The 9,354-nt window shown below is 41.5% G+C and overlaps 1 pseudogene; it reads left to right on the top strand.

The window, feature by feature from the left end:
* Positions 1–1,502: 1,502 nt before the first annotated feature.
* LOC142400908 (flavin-containing monooxygenase 5-like) lies at positions 1,503–4,886 on the top strand (annotated as a pseudogene).
* The last annotated feature ends 4,468 nt before the right edge of the window (positions 4,887–9,354 follow it).

Consider the following 9,354-nt stretch of genomic DNA (forward strand, 5'->3'; position numbering starts at 1 on the left):
GGTACAGGAAGTTACAGTTCCAGTCACAGATGCTTTTCCTTTTAACTCCACCGAGAACCCACAGTGAGTCGAAAGCACTTGAAACACTTTGAATCAGCTCCAAAACTCCCTGAATCTTAATTATGATTTCATTATAGGAATTCAAACACTTATGAAAGCAATATTACATGCAGGAACCTTTGGCTGCAAATGCCTTTGTTTTTCATTTCATTTGATATACGTGTAGGAAAGTAATACTAGAGAATTTGGCAAATTGTTTTACTCTTTAGCTCCCCCTACAGTAGTGGGATGTAACACCACTGCCATAAAAACAAATCTTTGTCTGAGCCCTGCAAATGTACAGCTATACACATTCATTTTTGTCATGTTGAGGAGGCTAAAAAAAAAAGCCATAGAAAGCACCCAAAAATGTCAAGGAACCATAAAGCACAACAGTGTAAGCAAAGTTATGAACCGCTGCATCTCTGCCTCAAGCTTCTCAGACCTGAAAAGGTTGGTATACCTCAAACTGAGTCAGAGGCACATAGTTTCAATGTTCACAAACTGATTTAGAGTTGTTTTAAACGCATTGTGCACACTGTTGTAACTCTGTCTGTGAACTGCTACCTTTCTGGGCCAGAACACTTTTGTGTTTTTAAATTTTAAGAGTCTAATCTCCCAGTTAAATTTGTTTAATGAATAACGATTACTATAATTGCTTTGTACATTGAGAGACAGTGCAAGAACTCATTACTTGAACAACAAAATAATTCCATAACCTTTAGTAGTAGTTAGAAATATTGTAAACCAATTGTTATCAAAAGTTTCCTTGAAGTAGTTATCATGAGCTGAAAAGCAGACAGACCTACACCCTTTAGAAGGAGCAAGACGTATGCATCAAACATCTGTTACTCTACTGAGTATGACAGTTAGAGAAAAAAAATAGGGCATTTGCAAAACCCCACCTCCTGCTCAGGTGTGTGGAGATGGTGAAAGTCCCAAGAGGTTCAAATTCCTGCTACACATATATGCAGAACAATGGCATTGTTAACACCAACAAGTTTTGAATGGTGGCCTTCATCAGCATTAATCAGTCATTAAACGGATAGTGATACGGCTAAAAAAGACAAAAGAAAAACAACCAATGGGTAACATCCACATACATATCAGTAAGTGGGGTATCTACAAGGATTGGAAGGGCAAATAAGCACGTGGCTCCTGGCCATTTATTGTCACAAGCTGGCTGGGAGATAAGGGGAATGCCCAGCAGAGGCCATGGGTGATACCATATCTAAGTTTCTTATCTGTAGAGAAGTAACTAAGGGGTGGTAATAAAGTACATAAGAAATCTTGTCCCAGCGTGTGCCTATAGATGTGGCAAAAGCCTACATTCAAAAGACTTTAGTTATAATAGAAAACTAAACAACAAAGAGACTGGTTAAATCTGGTTCTCATTTCAATTCAGTTTTACTCCTTTTGTCTTGCAGCTCCATCATGGCCCACAGAGTAGCAGCCCCTCCGGTCTGACCTGCATAAAGGCTTGTCTGGATGAGGGCATGGAGCCAACCTGCTTTGAAAGCAGTGATGACATGGGTGTACTGTGGAAGTTCAAGGTAAAGGCTGAGTTATACTTCTTTTAACTGCCCTTGCGCTTGCGTCTTGCGCGTATGTTAATGGCTCGAGACGTTTATACTTCATTTTGCTTTGTCGGCGGTTGCGTGTGCTGCGTGGCGATTCACCGCCAGGACAGTAGGTGGAGTAGCGGGTTTTTTCAATGACAAGCCTACTACGATGAAAGGAAATTCACCGCCAGGAGCTCTTTGGCAAGTCTCTCTTCCATAGATTCATGCTTCTTCTTCTTCTTGTAAATAGCCGGTATTTTGTCGGATTTTCAACACCTTGGGGGTCTAAACGACTACTTTCTCGCCTGAAAATGTTTCAAATGTTGCTAAAGTTATATATTTACAGAGTTTAGCCTATAGCTTAAGGGAAATCAGCTTTTCAGGCCGGCTGATTTGGGCTCGGGCAGGAGTGAAGTGCACTGTGTGTAAACGCTCTGCATACTGTCTGATCGATCAAGTAGTAGGCGGTTTCGACCACAGCCAGTGGCTTGCGCTTGCGTCTTGCGTGAAGTTTAGAAAATTGAGGTGACACACGCAAGCACGCAAGGGGGGGCTTGCATCCGCGCAAGGGCTTGCGTTGCTGCTTGCGTCTTGCGTGTGTCACCTCAATTTTCTAAACTTCACGCAAGACGCAAGCGCAAGCCACTGGCTGTGGTCGAAAACACAGTGCACTTCATTCCTGCCCGAGCCCAAATCAGCCGGCCTGAAAAGCTGATTTCCCTTAAGCTATAGGCTAAACTCTGTAAATATATAACTTTAGCAACATTTGAAACATTTTCAGGCGAGAAAGTAGTCGTTTAGACCCCCAAGGTGTTGAAAATCTGACAAAATACCGGCTATTTACAAGAAGAAGAAGAAGCATGAATCTATGGAAGAGAGACTTGCTGAAGAGGTCCTGGCGGTGAATTTCCTTTTATCATAGTAGGCTTGTCATTGAAAAAAACCCGCTACTCCACCTACTGTCCTAGCGGTGAATCGCCATGCAGCACACGCAACCGCCGACAAAGCAAAATGAAGTATAAACGTCTCGAGCCATTAACATACGCGCAAGACGCAAGCGCAAGGGCAGTTAAAAGAAGTATAACTCAGCCTTTAGTCTCTATTTTGACGGAAAAAAGACTCCTTAATGTCCTTCGCCTTTCATGTGAATCTAAATGAGGTTGACTGAGATGCTATCAACTGTTTCTCAGCAGGAAGTCTCAGAGCCCAACAGGACCAGCATCTATCGCTCCCTAACTATCAATGTGTGGAAAGAGATGATGTGCTACAGTGACTTCCCCATCCCAGCTGATTACCCCAACTACATGCACCACTCTAAAATCCTGAAATACTTCAGGATGTATGCAGAGCACTTTAAACTACTGGAGCACATTCGCTTCCAGGTAAAAAGGGACAAAAGATGATGTTAGTTCTAAAAATTGTATTACTAAAGTCCAAAAAACATTTTGTAACATTTTAGACATCAGTGAAGAAGGTCACACAAAGACCAGACTTTTCTCGCACCGGCCAATGGGAAGTGGTGACAGAAAACATGGATGGACAAGAAGAAAGACGTGTTCGATGGAGTAATCTGCTGCTCCGGTCACTACACCTATCCCAACCTACCATTCAATGACTTCCCAGGTAGATCTGGTTTTGGTACACACCTTCCACACATCATCCTTTAAGATTCTAATTGTGTCGTTCATCATCACAACATCAGATGTAGGTTCTAAGACATGCGAGTTGATGACAATACCACTTGAAAATTCTTGGTTACAGGAATTGATTCATTTGAAGGAAAGTACTCCCACAGCTGGGACTACAAGGGGCCTGAGGACATGTATGGGAAGAGAGTGGTGGTCATTGGCGTTGGGAACTCAGGAGGCGACATCGCTGTGGAGACCAGCAGAGTTGCTGAGCAGGTTCTAATTGCTCTTGTTTTCTTTTTGACGAAGGGTGCTCCTCACTGACTTGAATGCATGCTGAGTTGCGTCGGCCTCGTCCTACAGGTGTATCTGAGTACTCGTCGCGGTGCCTGGGTCATTCGTAAGGTTTCTGATGACGGCCTGCCCGTGGACATGAAGTACAACACATGCTTTGTCCACATCCTGTTCCAGCTGCTGCCAATCAACTTCTTGAACTGGTTTGGCGAGAAAAAACTCAACGCCATGTATGACCACACCATGTATGGCCTCAAGCCCAAACACAGGTGGGTGCTCTTGTGACAACAAATGTCTTTGCTCGAGATGCTGCAGCTGGAGAGAATGAGTGGCTCTTTTTCTTCAAGTGTAATTAGAGTATGTTTTTCCTGCTGCCTCATCAGGCTCTTCAGTGAGATCCCAGTGTGCAACGATGACCTGCCCCTAAAGATTCTGTCTGGATCCGTCATCATCAAACCAAATGTGAAGGAAATCTGTGGCTCCACCGTGGTGTTTGAAGACGGCAGCACTGTAGAAAAGGTCAGAATGGTTCTCCTCCTAATAGTCTTCAATAGTATTTTTTGCTCCTCCTGCACAGTTTTAATGGGTGTATCTACTATTTTACAGGTGGATACAATTGTGTTCGCCACAGGGTACAACTATGATTTCCCTTACATGCCAAACGATGTCATGTACAAGTCTGGGCATCGCGTGGGTCTGTACAAGCATGTTTTCCCTCCAAACCTGGAGCATCCCACCCTGGCTGTTGTGGGTTTCATTCATGCACTTGGAGCCATCATGCCTCAGGCTGAAATACAAGCCCGCTGGGTCACACGTGTCTTCAAAGGTGAGGCTGCAAGGCTAGTTTATCTCCTGTCATTGGTTTAAATATTTCCCAAGTACAAGTTGGTCTTACTTCTTTATATCTCTTCTTTTGTGCTGCTCAGGATATAAAAAGCTGCCCTCAAACCAGTCCATGATTAAGGATGTTGAAATGGACACTAAGGACATAGAGAACAAGTAAATATTTCTTTCGATGAACCACTTGATCATTATTTATACTCATCTTGTACTATATTTCAATTCACTGAGCAATCACAAATAATCTCTTGATCATCTCCACAGCTATATCGTGTCAAAGTTGACACCACTGCATGTGGATTTTGTTTCTTACATGGACGAAATCGCTGGAGAAATTAGAGTGTGTCCAAGTCTCCTCCAGCTCTTCTTCACAGACTACCCTCTGTTTAAGAGGGTTTTATGGGGCCCTGTCACTCCTTACCAATACTGACTGATTGGACCAGGAAAATGGGACGGGGCCCGCAACGCAATCTTCAACCAGTTGGACCGCATGTACCAGCCCCTGAAAACCAAAAAGGTCTGAATGAACACTGTTTCCACCACTTTGCTCAGAGTCTCGCATGTAGTTCCAACCTTACAGTCTCGGATAATCTTAAAGGGATATGCCACCCCCAGGCCAAATTAAGTGTATCCCCGCATTCCCGAGACATAAATAAGTGTGTGGGAGCGTTTTCCTGGCGACCCAGGCATTGTCCGAATCTCACAGCACTGACCACTGCTTGGTTGCGCGTAATACATACATGCTAGTGTCGCCAGCGTCGCCAATCGAAATATTTCGCCCAACGTGAATTAATTTACTTGATTTACCTTCTAATTACTGTGTGAGTGGTGTACTTTCACATCGAGTGCAAATGACTGTGTAAATCTACACGGAAGGTTTGGTTTGCTCATGTCGGTTTGGGAACTAGTTTCCAGTGCGGAAAACACAGCCGAAGCACACTCCCCGCTACGTCTTTGGGAATCCCCACCCCCTGGCTGCTTCACGCTGGTTTGTTTGAGGAAGTCGGGGGTGGGGATTTCTGCAGTAAAGTTGAGTAAGGGCTGTAAAGCTCCTAACTTTTTATTTAACATAATGGTATCATGGTGTGTGATTGTGTTTTTGTTTGAATATTATATTTAGTTTTTTCAATTGTCATGTTCTGCATTTTGGAATTTGTTGGTGTTTGTGAATTCTATTGGTTTTTCCTCCCCTTTCATTGTTCACACCTGCTTTCAGTATGCTGCCACATACACATTGCTTCTGTCAGCCATTATCTTCCCCCGGTATATACATATATATATTTTCCCCAGTTTTCTTTGCTTTGTGACAGAGCCTCGTCTTACCACCCATCTTGCAACTTGTTTTATTCACCCATGTTTCCTGCTAAATTTTGGATTTTTGCTTGTTTTTGGGGGGGGTTCCTGTCAGATGTGCACAGTGCTTTTTGTGACCTCAATAGGTTTGGTTCAAGTTATTTGGATTTCTCACCTGCCTGCCTACTGTTCCTGAATTTGTGATAACTGGATTCTCAAAGGTCAAACAAAAGTAAGCTGTAGAAATACCTCTGGCTTTATTGAAGACATTATGAGTGCAGAGTAAATCATATTATAATGAGTGTTTAGAGGTTGTGAGGTGTATGTTACTCCTGTCTACATGTTGTGAACCACAAACTGAGATTAATGTTTTGTTTTAGGAAAGGGGGGGGGGGCAACATTACACTACTGCAAGGCAAAAGATAAGCCTAAGCAATGTTGCTTTAAGAGAGCCCTCACTTTGAGCTGATGAAATCACTTATTGACCACTGGGTCATCTGAAAATTTTCCATGTACTTTTCCATGCTGACAAGTTAGCGGTCTGAGTGAAAACACATTATCTACATGCTATTTAATTTGTACATTGATAAAAAAAAAAGGGGTGAGGGTGGAGGTTAGGGTGGTGGGAATTACAGAATTCCCTTTTTAATGGCAGTGCTAATTAACTTTTTTTTCACTAGAGATGTTCTTAAATTACAAGACAAATATTTTCTTTATCGTTCATTAATATATCATCGTAATGAAACGGTGAATTCACAATGCTGTAAATAATAAAAGCAGTCTAACAAAAAAAATCACATACTGTGTTGTGTTCAACATTATAAATGTCCTGAATTTACAGTGCAGAACATTAGTTTTCATTTAAGTGCCAGAGAGAGTAGTGGAAATTTCCATCAGGCTGGGCAAAGTCTGGCTTGCTCTGTCCATGTTACCTTTCTGACCTTGATGCATTTTTCATGCCCCTCCTTCCCATGCCGCTTTATAGATCATCCAACATCCTCATATCTGTCTAGCTTACCATTCTCCTCCCACAGCTTTGGTAATAAACTCAATAAATCATCAGCTGAAACCTGACGTTTACACCAAACTATACTGTAAAAGCAGCCCCAACCAGTCTTGCTCTCCAGGTGCCTGAGCTTGGACCCTTGAAAGAGGGTGAGGTGGTCTGGGCACTGAACACATTTCTGTGAGGTACAATTGGACAGAACCAAAGAGATTGTCTTCTCTGAGGATGTTTATCGATGCAGAAATGCATATTCTTACAATATGCATTCTGAAGTGGTCAGGAGAGCAGCTGCATGTAAATTGTAAAAACTGTCTCCATGAAGATGAGGATCAGGGTCACATTGTAAAAAAGAAATGCATTTAAGTCCCAAATATGATCATTTTACAAACCTAACCAGGTGAAGTTAATAGATGAATGATACCAGGAAGTGGCAAAGTTTTGTCATAAAGTGTTGTGTTCACATGTAAACAGGGCAAAATAGAGTTTGATCACATTGTAAAAGTAAAGTATGTTAGCTCTAATGGAGATATTTTTCTAACACTATCCTATTGTTATAGTCTAAATGCAACAAGGAAGTAACAAAAGTGTTTTAGTAAAGAGTTGTTGTGTCACTGACTAAATGTTGAGTTACATTTAGTCAGCGACACAAGTGAAAAAGCTGTTGTCATCATGGTTGATTAAAAGTGCTGCACCATCCCTTGTCCAGTCCTATAACTTGTGAGCAGTAGCCCCCACAGATCAGACATGTTTGTATCAGCATATCTATCAGATTCTGCATCAGATTGAGATCTGGGTAATCCAAGTCAACACCTTGAACTCTTTGTCTTCATACTATTCCTGAGCATTTTTTTTTTTACTTTGGCAGGTGTAGATCACAATGCTGCTATCAAGGAGTAGAGTCACTCTGATGAGCCGGCTGTGACTTCAACACTGTTTAGGTGTGTGTGAAAGTAACATCCACATGAATACCAGGACTCCAATCTTCTGGGATAAAGGTAGAAAAGCATCGGCACATAAAGAAAGCTAATTTATTAATAAGCCAACAGCTCATCAGACCAATACAGAATATGGTACGCAGTGATTTTAAAGGATGGGACTCGGGTCCATCATCAGGACTGAGCACACAAACTCAACTCTGGTCAGAGTTAAACTCTTAGTATTGAATAAACATGGCTAAACTTAATCCCTGGATTTCACAAGTTTGGAGAGTTTGTACCAGTTGGTTATTTTGTAACTAACTACACTTGTTGAGTTTTTCTACTGAAGGCAGGCTATACCAAGTGGAAAAAAACACAGATAAAGGTCATTCTGCCTCTGGGAAAAATGACACAATCTTATGATGATGACTTTCACATTTAATTAGTTTGAAAAGGGACTGTGAAATTGTTGGGGTGTGCAATAGCCTATTATACCAAAAAGGACCAACCACATTTGCAAAACAACAGCAAAAAGTCCACAGGACACACGCGGATCCCTGCAATTTAGCAGAAATCACACAACTGACTGCTTCAAGCACAGTGCTGGACTTTGGATGACGCTCTAGTATAGATTTTGCGCTTTTCAAACCGTCTGCTGTACATCTAGATGAAGTTGAGCGCGCAGCCAGGTCGGAGCGCGCACGCACATTTCCTGCGCACTACTGCAGCCTGGTTACAGTGTGACGCACCCATCAGAGCCTCGGTCACGTAAAACAAACAACAAATTTCCCTTCACTTTGGAGGTGAAAGGCAGGCTCTGGGCCACTGCTGACTGACACATTTGCTACGTTTTCAAAAACTAAATCTTTCAGTAAATCTGAAGTAATTAAACATACATAATATCTCAGAAGGCAATAGCGAGTTTACTGACGTCAGACGGGATGCCGCACGCGCACGCGCATGCTGGTGATTTGTGCTCCGATTAGGTCATCCGACCTAAGACCGCCCCCTCATGTACAACATAACGTATATATGAACATATATATATATATATATATATAATTTTTTTTTTTTTTATCAATTTAGAGTTCAATCAAATCACACAAATCAATCACTCGTTCGTTGAAACACCCCCTCGCTCATCTCATCCATAGACTGTACACAGTTTATGGTCTCTTCCATGTAGGAGAGAAAAAAATGAGCTATGCCATGGGTCTCCGTCTCAGTATAAAAGTCGGTGCTCTGATTATTCTCGTCCCTCTTTCCAGACACAAGCCAACAAACACACAAGGTAAGAAAAACAGCTCGGTTTATCTACTGCACACAACTAGTGTTCATGTTTACATCTGTCACAGATGCTAAATTAATAGTTTTTATCTTGTAAAATGGTTTTGACTTTAAACTTAGATTTTAAGACACCAAAGAGGAATAGTTTAGATAAATAATCTTTTGGGGCATTTACCATGAAACTGTCCCACTTCAATCGTTTTCTTTCAGTTGACTGACAAATCTTCAAAAGGTTTCACGGGGGCATATTGAATGAATTTAGGGTATTTCTAAAATATAACTGAATTATGCTATTATTAGTGATACTTTTTAAACCAAACCTGAAATATATCTCAATTAATTGTGAATACAAAGTATATATCCCTCTTGTTTTTTCATAATGATTGATAAATGTTATTGATTCTTTAAGTTGCAAAATGATTTCCTTTTTGGGATTAATAAAGAATTCAATTCAATATCTTCACTTTCGTTTCTAACCTCTGCATCTA

This window comes from Odontesthes bonariensis, chromosome 15 (assembly GCF_027942865.1).
Source record: "Odontesthes bonariensis isolate fOdoBon6 chromosome 15, fOdoBon6.hap1, whole genome shotgun sequence".
Taxonomy (NCBI): domain Eukaryota; kingdom Metazoa; phylum Chordata; class Actinopteri; order Atheriniformes; family Atherinopsidae; genus Odontesthes; species Odontesthes bonariensis.